Genomic DNA, 14,101 nt, shown 5'->3' with positions numbered 1-14,101 from the left:
TGACTAATCAGACTTTGGCAGCTGTAATATTTCCTTACTAGAGAAGCTTTAATATTGCTTTTTCTATTCAGGCCTGTAAAGATTTTTTTTTGAGCTATAACAACAAACTACATATTAAACATTACAACATACTTGTTATATGAACTAAAATAACTTTGATCTAAAGCACAAATATTTAAAACTATTTCAGGCTGTTTTTGAGTAATGATTTATTGCAGGTATTTGCCCGAGTGTAAATTTATTTGTCAAACCTTCCAACACATTTTTAATTAAACTTGTAGCACTTGAGAAAAATAATAGCGTGTGGAGAAATTTAAATAGGTGAATCATTTTTAAGTTAACTTATGAAGTTGTATTTAGGTCTCATTTGTCTTCTTAGAAACTGAATTGTGACAGTGTGGAAAAAAAAAAAAAGATATTTTTGGTAAGCATGGCTGAATGTTTCAGTACATTAATCTTACATTAGGTTAGTTTACATTCTCTGCATGGATGTTTACAGACTTTAATAAACCTTTGAAGGATCTTAACTAACAATATTCAAAGAACGCTTCATTTTTGAGGCATTCTGTTTTTCTCCCAAATATTTGAGATGGACTTCTACAATTTGATGTTTATAGCATTCATTGGGTTTGTTTTGCATTTTCAAGGCACACATTTCTACTTCGGGGCAAACCCATTGATGGTTCTCAGCTTCAATTTTATTTGCTACAAGACCGGTACCATGTACATTCTAATATCTTTAAAATAAAAAATTATATATTGCAGAGAAGAGAAGAAAATGTTGCTGTAACTGCTTAAAAAGTGTTAGTAGTAGGGGTTTGGTTTTAATTTGTTAGTCAGGTACATTAAAATTTGCTAGTACATTTAACACTACCCACTTCCCAGATTGCTCAATGCTGCTGTCCAAAGGTGTACCCATTGCTCCTGCACCTGGAATGGAGACACCCTAGGACAGGAACGTATTACTGGCAGAATCTCTAGGTGAATCAAAAATTGTTTATGGGTTTAGATTCACTTTAAAATAGCTAAAGAACTTTGTGTTCTGATCTAGTAAACTCCAGGAGATGATATGCAATAGAATGAGTTGGAACAGATTATGCTGGACACAGCTGGCCAGTCAATTTTAACCAAAATGACATTTGGATGGCCTTGATAGTCTCAAGGGATCTACATTGTTTTAAGTTAAACAAGTTATTGCTACATATATTTGGTCATACCCAGTCGTAACTTTATTTCCATAAACTAACATATTCGGCAGACCTTAGCTTTCCCTTGTTGGCCACTACGAAAAAATTTGGGCAATCAGATGTTGACAAATGTTTGATTATTCTCTGGTGTCAATAGATGTCTAAGGCCAGCACTGGAGACAAATACGCACAAGATCATTTTGATAACTATTAGAATAAAAAATACATATGAAACAGGCGGTCATCTAAATTATGTAAAATATGGCTACTTAGACTGACAGAACAGCTTGTGAAGGTCTATCATTTTTTTCTTGATCTTCATCTTCTTTGAAACTTGTTCATATTTCAACAGTCTCGTACTTAGGGGCAACTCCCAATTAAATCTATAGGAGGCAGCTCTAGTTATAAAATTCTGGCCATTTTTAGGGTTGATAGGCAAACTACTGTATGCTGGGCACTGCAGTGGGGATAAAGGAAAACAGGGTAACATTGAAAATAAAAAAAATCTTTAAATTACATGCTTTAAGGGTGCCTTAACCGTTTTCCACAGGCCGCAGGCATATATGTGGCCTCTTGGTGGGTGGGCTTTAATGCTGAGTGGCCACATATATGCATCTATATGCAAACAGTTTACTGTGCAGAGAACGTGCTCCCAGCACAGTAATAAACTGTTATGGAAAGCTCTCGATGCATACTTTGCAAATGCTTTTGACCATGACAGCCAATCACATGATCAGAATGCCTGTTTCCGCCTTCCGGCATTTCAAACCACTTGAAGTGCTGGGAGGTGGTAGAGGGAAGAGATCTAAACTATGCATGATTTACATGGATAGTCTGCAACAACATACACTGGCTTTGCATGCATACAGCAACAGTACGTCTATATGAATCATTTGGGTTGATATATGCTTTTTTCCAGGTAGCTTTACCAGTAACACATGCTTTTATGAAATGGTAATAAGCTAGCTTTGACCAGCAGATAGCAATTGGCAAGTAGTTCACGGTCGCTGTCCTTGTTCTGGCTGATGCAAAACTGTCCTGCCACTGGCCAGTTTCTATCAACTCGTAAAATAAATAGGGAGACCAGAGATTATACAGCAATGTAAGATTTGCCAGCATCAAGACATTTTGAATTGAGGAAAACTATCTGGAATGTACCAAAGATAAAAAGTACAGCAGGTACTTTACTATAAGAATTTAGAGACAGCATATGACTCAGCAGTGTAAATATGTTCAGAAGGACAATTTTAAATGGTAAGGCTAGGTCCAAATTTACTAGAGATAAATTGCACAGGCTGGAACTTTGCTGCAAGAATTAAGATATTACATTAACACAGCAGTGTAAAATTTTCCAGCAGCAAGACAGCTTAATCAGGGATAATAAGCTTAACTGGTGAATGCCTAACTTTTATTTTATCTATGGACAAAGGGGAAGAAATGTAAGTAATATAACATGAGATGGATTAGGTGCACATTGTTCTTGGACTTCATTTTCTTTCTTTCAAACAATGCAGTGGTGTGCCAAAAACATAATTAAACTTAATGAACAGATAGTACAAGTGAATGCTTGGCTTTAAGCACCCTAAAATTAAAAAGGCCTTGGGGGCATGGCTTGAGCCCGGAGAAGATGGCAGCTTAGTTCCCAGAGCTCCGACACACGGAGGTAGGAACACGTGACCAGAGCAGGGAAAGACACCGCTGACATGGGGAAAGCGGATAGGAGACCCACTGAACCACGATGGCGGTCTCCCAGCCAGATGAGCGGACCTGCCAGCCGCAGCATTCTGGACTTATTCTGGTCCCAGACTCCAGAGCACATTGAGGCCTCCTCCCATGCTGCCTCCTTCCACTCGCTTCACAGATCGTCCCGATCGCGGAGCAGGAGCCCAGCCGCAGCACCCACAGCCTGCCATTCTGCAGCCTCCCCTCTCACTATAGGGGATTTGAAAGCAGTAGCATCAGATATTAAAGAGACCGTCTCTGCAGCAATTGCAGAGTTACATATCGATATGAAGGCAGTGGCCCAAAGGCTAGAAGCAGTGGAGGATAAAGTTATCACTCAAGACCTTGCCATCCATGATATACGAAAACTGGTAGATACGCACACTATGCACCTAAGAGCTTGATCATCATATCGAGGACCTGGACAACAGGGGAAGACGACATAATTTAAGGGTACGTGGTGTCCCTGAAGCAATTGAAGTAGGCCAACTCACCCAAACATTCTTAACCATTTTTAATGATCTTTTGGAAAGACCACAGGAGTCTCCTATTGAGATCGAACGCCTCCATAGGGCTCTACGTCCTAGGAGGTAGGGACGCTGATCTCCCGAGAGATATAATTTGCTGCTTAGTTGACATCTGACTCAAGGAAGAAATATTGCGCAGAGCGTGAGATCGAAGCCACGTGATATATAACAGAGCAGAAATCAAATTATTTCAAGATCTCTCCCATCTCACCCTACAACGCAGAAAGGATCTACACCATCTACTGGATCTACTAGGGGTATAGCATATCACTGGAGATTCCTATTTGGCCTTTCAGCAACACACATGGGGCGATCAGCTATCCTGAGATTCCCGAAAGATATCGCACCATTTTGCGAGGTCCTAGATATCCCAATAGTGGACCTACCCAACTGGTCCGGTGAATCCCATCTCAGATGGATGGAGGCCCAATCCGCTGGACACCCTGGAGGAGCAAGGCGACGCAGACCATCCCACTGCACCTCGTCTTCTCCTGTATGATGAAGGCTCATCATTGGGGAGAGCTTATCAGCTTCACCAGCTCATCACAAGGCACGTCATGAATGACACTTCTCCTTTCCCCCTCCCCCACCCACCCGTGCATCACCCCCCCACCCCCATCCTATGGCTACTTCCACACCCGACCCAATATATCGTGTGACTCTCTCCTACACCCTGGTTCCATTTCACCTTCAAATGAAAACCTTCTATCCGCCCTTTGCTAAGATGCTAGGGTATGTGTATCTCATTTGTTTGTTCTAACTCTCATGTATACTATCTGTTCATTCTATGTTTATGCCGATTTCGAATGTATATACTCAAGAGTATATTAGCTTTTGCTCTCTGCGGGCTGCATGGTCACGGTGCTAGTAGAACCACGGTTCATAATCTTACTGGTTCTGGAGTTTGTTTGTCTGGACGGTAATGGACTACAGCATTATACTGGTAGCCTCTGTTGAGACTGGAGTTTATCTTTTTTCAGGAGCCAGAGAAGCAGACTGCTCAGTTGCCTCGACGTGGGCCTGCATCCCTGGATCTCACTGTATTTTGCAATAGATGTCTCTATACAGGGAATTTTATACGATTGAGATTTTGAGTCTAAACTACTACGGTTTATTAAGGCCTTCTCGCATTGCCCTTTGTGAACACATTTTATGGTCTATGAGCAATTCCAGAATGAGCCTTCTCACTCTTATTCAGTGTTTATAATGTGGTTTTCTGGTGCTGTTATTGTGTGACCATGTCATACCTTGATACACATCCTGCCCATAGTGTCTCTTCATGAGCATCTTAACTACAAATGAGCTCATAGGAACCTCTTTCCAAATACCATACATTCTTACACGTTCATGATCATCCCCAGATCTACACACGAACACCTGAGATACTATATGCAATGCACTCATACACTGTTCCTTCCCCTCCGCCATCCTCTGTACATCGTCTCCCTCCACCCCATATTTTGGCTGCCTTCACATTCTTCTCAGTATATAGTGTGATTACCTTCGAAACCCAGGTTCCAAGCCATCTTCAAATGCAAACCTCCTAACTGCCCTTGGCTAAGGTGTTAAGATATGTCTAAGGCATAGGATTTCTCTGACTTTTATGCATACTACCTGTTCAGTCTATGTTTATGCAGGTTTCTGATATGTGTACATAGAATATTATGGACCACGCTCTCAACAGGCCACAGAATCAGGATGCCACTCAAGCGGTTTATAACAACCTCGCTTATTCTGGGGTTGGTTTGTACCCGTGGTAGCGGCCTGCTGCACTGCGTGGAATGCCTCGGTTGGGGCCAATATTTCTCTTCTTTCAAGGATTCAGGGATGCAGTTTAACCATATAGTTTGCCCTTTGCCTGAATCCCTGAATCTTACTGCATGATGTAATTGATGTTTCTTTGCAAGGTTTCATATAAGGTTGATATCTTAAGTCTGAACTAACACAGTATAAGGAGACCTTTTCGCACTGTCTTTTGTGATTGCACTTTATGGCACATGGGCAACTACAGAACGAAACTTACTATTAGTGTATACTCTTTATCTTGTGATACTATAGTAATGTAAATGTATGACTATGCCACATCCTGCTACACAGCCCCACCTCGATGCCCTACCAAGACAGTTTTACATACAACTAGACTCATAGGAACCGTCCCTCAGAATACCATACCGTCATACTTATTAGTGAGCATCCCTAGATTTACACACGATTACTCACAATATTATCACCAACACACCTCTACATATAACATCTCCTACCTGTGCCCCCTTATTACAAATTGAATACCTCTCCCTACAAAAATTTGCTGACATCCACCTATCTCCGTGTGTCACTGCTACCTTCTATTGGACCCTATCTTATGCACACTTTTCGTCCTTCAACTACCTAGTAGGTCCTAGACGGTCTTCCTGGGACTCTCTCACTACCCCCCACAGGGGACAATATAGTGAAATGGTCCCCCCGTGCTCAGATGTACCAGAAAAAAGACCTATTGAAATAGACACCTAATCCTATACCTATAGGTCAAAATGGATAATATATAAAAAATGGTGCAGCGCTCCAATATTACAAACCAAAATATATATATGTGACAATGGGTGCACCCATTTTCACATATATATATTTTGGTTTGTGATATTGTAGCGCTACACCATTTTTTACATAATATCCCCCACAGCAGACGCCACTGGGTCCGACTAAACATCTCCGATTTGAATTTCACATCCACCCACAATACATTAATTACCTCACCAACATATACGATTCTCAATACAGGACGGCGTAGCCAGACTACACTGTCTCCAAAGTTTGTTTCATAAGAGAAGTTTTAGGACCACATAATACCGCATTTGTATGTGTTTTTATTGTGGACGCCTAACACTTTTCACCTCTACTATGTTCTGAATTCTTGACTCTTCCTCTCTATTTTTTTCACTCCTATTTCTACTTTTCATTTTCTCTACCCTCTGGGGGGGGGGGGCTGTTTGGTGTCCCCCCTCTTTTTTTTCTCTTCTTCTCCCTCTCTCCCCTCCTCTCGTTTGCCCTTTCCTGTTCTCACACCCATGTGCTGCAATTTATAGACCGTGAGTAGTACTTTTTCTGGAATCCAAGACAATGTCTACTAATCCCACATCCGTACGAGCCCAACATACACTCTCTGTGGCATCGCTTAATGCAAGAGGTCTAAATATACCTGAGAAACGCTCACAACTCCTGACTTACATGAAAACCTTGCGAGCAGACGTGCTCTTCAACCAAGAAGCTCACTTTCATGCTGATTATATCCCTAAATTCTCCAATGCTAATTACCCGACAGTCTACCACGCCGTTAACACAGAGGTGAAAGCAAAGGTGTGTCCATTTTGATCTCCAAAACACTCCCACTCACAATTACGGATTCTCTCGAGGATCCGGAGGGAAGGTTCCTCTTCCTTAAAGGCACCCTCTACAACAAACCACTTACTTTAGCCAATATTTATAGCCCCAATATGGCACAAGTGAGTTTTTTCTGTAAGTTTTCTAAAACAATTGCAACATTTCAATCGGGTATCCTGATTCTTAGGGGAGATTTTAATGTAGCACTGAATCCGCTGGAAGACACTTTGACAGGCTCTTCATCGAAACCCTTCCGAGCACTTAAACAGATTAAACTTGAACTGAACGACCTTCTTCTCCATGATACATGGCGTACCCTACACCCCTCTGACAAAGGCTACACTTTTTTCTCCGCTCCTCAAGCGTTATTCCAGAATCGACTATCTCTTTTTTTCACAAAAAGACTTACACACATTAAAGTCAGCCTCTATTGAACCAATGATTCTTTCTGACCATCACCCGATCATGACGACCATACATCTTCCCGATGCCCCACCTACGTCCAAAACATGGAGACTAGATCCCTTTCTCCTTACGGACTCATCCATTACCCTTCAAATTCGTGAATCTCTGACTAATTATTTTAAGGAAGATGCGTCCCCAGAAACGACACCTCTCATTCAATGGGAAGCACACAAATGTGTGATACGTGGGCTCCTTCTTTCAATCACTGCTTCTCGAAAATGCATAGCTCAGGCATCTTTTACTTCTATACTTCATAAAGTATGTAAACTTGAATGGTCACATAAACGCTCCAAGGCTATAAACTCTGCGACCGAACTTGACCAGGCACATAAACAACTTCGAGACATAGTGGAAAAGAAAACCAAGCGCAATTTTACTTTATCTCAGAAACTTTTTTATGAACATGGAAATAAGAGCGCAAATTTTTAGCCAGGGCCTTGCAATCTAAAAAAGCGTCTCGCACCATTCATCAACTCAACTCCCCACAAGATCACTTACTTAAAACTTCTGTGGATATCGCAGCCGAATTTGAGAAATATACTACCCTCTACAACCTACCCTTAGCCCCAAAACTGACAGGGGATATTAGACCACGTAAGGTCATTATCCAGACTTTTCTCTCCCAATATCTTCCTAAACCTATCTCCCAATCACAAGCAAAAGAACTAGATGGAGCTTTGACACTGACAGAACTACAACAGGCTATCGCACAGTTAAAACCAGGTAAAAGCCCAGGCCCAGACGGACTTAAAACCACATATTACAAATCCTTCATAGACATTCTCGCACACCCATTCCTAAAGGCTTTCAATTCACTAGATACCCCAGGACAGTCCATGCGCCATCTTTCTGAAGCCCACATCATGCTTATACCGAAAGAAAACAAGGACCAGACATCGCCAGCTAACTATCGTCCAATTTCCCTCCTGAACGTTGATCTGAAGATTTTTGCCAAAATACTAGCCAATCGTTTACTACACATCATAGACCCCATTATTTCCACTGACCAGGTAAGGTTTGTACCCGGTAGAGTGGCAAGAGGCAAAACAATCAGGGCAAAAAATGTACATCATTGGTTGACACAGAAGAAACAATCTGGCTTCTTCCTCTCTCTAGACGCTGAGAAGGCCTTCGATAGATTGGCATGGGACTACATGGAGGCCGTTCTGATTGGCCTTGGGTTGCCTACACGTCTCTTGAACTTTATCATATCTTTATATACAGCACCAACGGCTAAAGTTAGAGTCAATGGCCTCCTTTCAGACGCCTTCTCTATAAGCAATGGGACCAGACAGGGATGTCCTTTTTCCCCCCTCCTATTCATTCTTACTTTGGAACCTTTTTTGAACTGCATTAAACAGAATGACAACAAAGGAATGTTTATCAATGGCAAAATCCACAAAATAGTTGCCTTTGCCGACGACATCTTACTTTTCCTGACAGACCCACATGTTACGCTACCTAACTTACTACACGATTTCAAATTATTCCAGTATTTGGCCAATTTTAAAATTAACTTCAATAAATCCCAGGCCCTCAATGTTTCCCTAACCCAAGATACGGTCAGACAGGAGAAAACAAACTTTCCTTTCGCATGGCAGTCCGAGGCCATCACATACTTAGGAATCCAATTACCGACTCACCTTACAGAACTATATACCAAAAACTTTTTACCCATTTTACGTAGCATCACCAAAGATCTACAGACATGGGACAAACTATTTTTCTCTTGGTTTGGCAGAGCAGCTATTCTTAAGATGAACGTGCTTCCCAGACTACTATACCTGATGCAAACGATTCCAATCAAACTGCCCAATTCCTTCTTTAAGACCTATAAAACATTATGTACTTCGCTTCTATGGTGTAATAAACATCCCAGAGTTGGTTTTGAACAACTTACCATGCCTAAGATGGGCGGAGGCATTGGACTGCCTGATATCACCAGCTACTACAGAGCCTGTCACATGGCAAGAATAGTAGATTGGTCTATGAACCGTAACCATAAGGCTTGGGTTAATTTGGAAGCTGCATTTTCGGGGACCCCGCTCGTCACTTCCCCTTGGCTGAAAAATTCCCACATCCCGTCTGAGTTCTTATAGGCCCTACTCTATCGTGTTATCATCTGATAAGTCAGAAAACAGGTTTTTATTCAACCCCTGGTCCACTCACTCCTATCAAAATTAACCCAGACTTCACCCTTGGAATGTCTCATGCCTTTCTTGCTGGGTCTAATCCCCCAGACAATCTGACTCTGCATCAACTTTTCAAAGATGGGATATTCTTACTCAGAGACAACCTTTTGACCAAATGGCCATCCCTAACCCTGATGCCGAGGATGTACAGACAACTACACCACTTTATACATAGCTCCTCACATCTACAATATTATACTAGACCACTCACCCCATTTGAAAAACTTTGCTCCACAGACTCTCCCCAGAAACATGCCTCAAAAACACCATTGACCTTCCGTCTAGGAAAGCTTGCAAGGCCTGGAGCTCTGACTTACAACTCCAACTATCGCCAGAAGACTGGGATCACATTTATGAACAAATACACAAAGGGTCCATATGTGTCTCCACACAAGAAAACAATTTTAAACTATATTCTAGATCAGCAATGGGCAAACTACGGCCCGGCGGACCTTTTAATCCGGCCCGCGGAGCTAGGCTCCCGCTAGGCTCCTCTCACAGTCCGCCCTGAAGACCGGTGTAGCATGAAAATCTGTCTCCAATGAGGATCTGTCCCCCTCGACGTATCTGCGCATGTGCCGGAGATCGCCGATCGGCTGCTAATGTCTGAAACTGGCACATGCGCAGATACGTCGAGGGGGACAGATCCTCATAGGAGACAGATTTTCATGCTACACCGGAACGGCGCGGGAATACGGCGAGAGGAATGCGCGGAGTAAAGGTAAGTGAATTGACACAGGGGGGACTTGGGGACTTAATATGGGGGATGAATTAATATGGGGAATGAATTACTATATGGGGGATGAATTAATATGGGGAATGAATTACTATAGGGGGAATGAATTACTATGGGGATGAATTACTATATGGGGGAATGAATTACTATGTGGGGGATGAATTACTATGTGGGGGATGAATTACTATGGGGGATGAATTACTATGGGGGATGAATTACTATAGGGGGGATGAATTACTATGGGGGATGAATTACTATATGGGGGATGAATTACTATGGGGGATGAATTACTATGGGGGATGGATTACTATATGGGGGATGGATTACTATATGGGGGATGAATTACTATGGGGGATGGATTACTATATGGGGGATGGATTACTATATGGGGGATTAATTACTATGGGGGATTAATTACTATGGGGGATGAATTACTATGTGGGGGATGAATTACTATGTGGGGGATGAATTACTATGTGGGGGATGAATTACTATGTGGGGAATGAATTACTATAGGGGGGATGAATTACTATATGGAATGAATTACTATAGGGGGGATGAATTACTATATGGGATGAATTACTATGGGGGATGAATTACTATATGGGGGATGAATTACTATATGGGGGATGAATTACTATATGGGGGATGAATTACTATATGGGGGATGAATTACTATAGGGGGGATGAATTACTATATGGGGGATGAATTACTATATGGGGGATGAATTACTATATGGGGGATGAATTACTATATGGGGGATGAATTACTATATGGGGGATGAATTACACTATGGGGGATGAATTACTATGTGGGGGATGAATTACTATGTGGGGGATGAATTACTATATGGGGGATGAATTACTATGGGGGATGAATTACTATGTGGGGGATGAATTACTATATGGGGGATGAATTACTATGGGGGATGAATTACTATATGGGGGATGAATTACTATGGGGGATGAATTACTATGGGGGATGAATTACTATATGGGGGATGAATTACTATGGGGGATGAATTACTATATGGGGGATGAATTACTATATGGGGGATGAATTACTATGGGGGATGAATTACTATAGGGGATGCATTACTATATGGGGGATGAATTAATATATGGGGGATGAATTACTATATGTGGGATTAATTACTATATGGGGGATTAATTACTATGCTTACTATGGGGGAATATTACTATACTTACTATGGATGACACATACGCATCATTCATCTACTCTTGGTCCTGCCCCCGGGTCCAATATATGAACCCATTGCGGCCCTCAAGTCAAAAAGTTTGCCCACCCCTGTTCTAGATGGTACAGATTTCCATCCCTGCTTCACAAATTTGACCCCAACATCTCAGATTCGTGTTGGAGATGTCACCAGGCAACTGGTACACTCTTGCATATCTGGTGGGACTGCCCATTGCTGCAGCCTTTCTGGGGGAAAATCCAACCCATAATCACGCAAGTAACTATGTACTCCCTAGACCTCTCCCCCGCACAATTCTTGCTCCACCATTCCACACTTACATTTAGGACGTACCATAAATCACTCACCATGCACATGGTAAACACGGCAAAACAATGTATCTGAGTCCACTGGCGCTCAACACATGTTCCCACTATTCGAGAATGGTTTGCTAGGACCAACAAAATTGAGGAAATGGAGGAATTGATTTCTGTAGCAAAAGACCATCCCGAGAGATTCAGGAAGACATGGGCTTGTTGGAGTCACTTCAAAACCACCACTACCTATCACCTATTATTGCATGAACAGCCTACTCCCCCTGACTAAATAATTGGACACAATGTTATCTCAAAAGACACGCTATCCACCAGTGACACATTTAATGCACAGTTAGATGGATTGAGACTCAACATCATAACCTACCTTTCAGGTTCTCGACCCACATATTGCCCCATTAAATAATCTTACACATGTTAAATCCTAAGCTATATAGCTATCTTTCTGGCTCATACAAAACTTTGTGATTTATTTTATCTGCAGCTACCCATTCTAACATCCCCTCTACTCCTTACCCATTCTCCCCCCCCCCCTTTTTTTTTACCTCATATTCCCCCCTACTACCTCACTCTGCATCTCTTCTTCTATCTATTCACCTCTCTGACTTCTCTTTATCTCACACCTTTTATACACTTTCATCATTCATATATCCCCAACAAACTATAGCATTTATTCTCTCATACAGGTGTGACTAATTTCACATGGATCACACTCTCCCGAAATGGGCATACAAATCATAACGCACACATCATCATGTGCTATTCTTTCCCAGCACTTTACATTCCCTCAACATAAGGGCTTACAAGTAGATAGGTCAGTAATTAATATAACCAGAGGCGGACTGACCATTTGGAAACTCAGGCACTGCCTGAGGGCCCAGGGTCAGTAAGGGGCCCCATGAGATGCCCCTGGTACCTTTTTCATAGGCTTTTTTGAGTTTGGGCAAGGACACAGGGGCCCCATGATCCCCTATTGCCCGGGGGCCCATGAGTTGTCAGTCCTAGAGTTGTCAGTCCTAGAACGATTTATCTATCACACTCTTTGTATCTGCTGGTTTGCTATACACCTCTGATATAAAGTCATACCTCATCTCGATTTGTACTACAGTTCAAACCCATAGCCCGTCTGCGAAACGGGATGCTGCATATTGTGTCTATGTTCGGGCAGTAACCCATATTTGTATATACATTGATCTGCCTTAACCTTTCCAATAAAATTATTTTTGGAAAAAAATATAAAAAGTCCTTATCAATAACCTACAAAAGAAATGAAAACTCAAAATACAACTCACGAAACCAAAGTCCACTTTTGTAATGGGGAAAAAAACTAATCTAAAATAAAGACCCTATCAACATAAAAAGACATAAAAAGAGATCACTATTTATTAGTAAAGTACAGTTTCTTAACTGATAACAATATTTTCCTATGAAGTTTGTCCACTTTCCTTGCAATAGCTTTCACTTAACTGACATGATGACCACTCTGTGCCTCCCTTTTGGAATGAGGAGGCTGGCTTATCCAAAATCCCCTCTTAACTGCCACTCTAAAGCCTGATGATCATAGTTCAAGTCCATGCAGTGCATACTAGTTTTTTTTGTTGACTTTCCCAGGCAATCTGCAAAAAACAGAAATGTCCAGGATTTCAAACCTTGAACCCTTGGTAGTGTTGAACCTTTATCCTCAACTGTGAACACAAAATATTTGTGGGCACCTTAAAACAGTATAGTCGCTCAAGTTTTCATTAGTGTTCCCCATTGACCATAAACGATAGCTCCTTGTATATCCCTGTACGTTAACCAGATTACATTAGTTACCTGTTCAACCCAAAAAAAGTATCAAAACAATATAAAGACAAACACAAACCAAGCTCACCTTCTCAAAGTAATATTTTAGACTGGATTATTTTGCTGGAAGTAGAGGGTTGCTCCCCAATGAGGGATCCATGCAGGAGAATGGCTGAACTGTTCTGCTGCTCTACATACTGAGTGTTTTTTTACTCATAAGCATGCATTTGAATTAGCAAAATTGAGTATAAGGGAGCCTTCCCCATACTTCGTAATAGCCCACATTGGATTTTATTACCTTTTCCGTAAACCAAGGTCCTCTAAAAAAATATTGCTTTAACTATAGCTAAAACTTCTGGTTAAGCAAACCAAGGGACCCTGGTGACCTCTGTCCATACGTGTTTATTACACTTGGCTGGCTAGATCACAGTCCCTGCCTGTGGTCATGCCCCACTTCTTGAAACGTCAGGTTTCAAACTGTAGAAGGGACATCCTAGTTTTTGTGAAAACTAATCAGTGCATCACATATTGCTTTTACCTAGGTGTCTGAAATAATGCAACAAGCTAAGTTGGGACAA

This window comes from Staurois parvus, unplaced genomic scaffold (assembly GCF_062004578.1).
Source record: "Staurois parvus isolate SC_StPar_1 unplaced genomic scaffold, SC_StPar_1.0 ptg000303l, whole genome shotgun sequence".
In the NCBI taxonomy this organism is placed as follows: Eukaryota; Metazoa; Chordata; class Amphibia; order Anura; family Ranidae; genus Staurois; species Staurois parvus.
The sequence above is the reverse complement of the archived record's forward strand: the minus strand, read 5'-3'. Positions refer to the sequence as shown.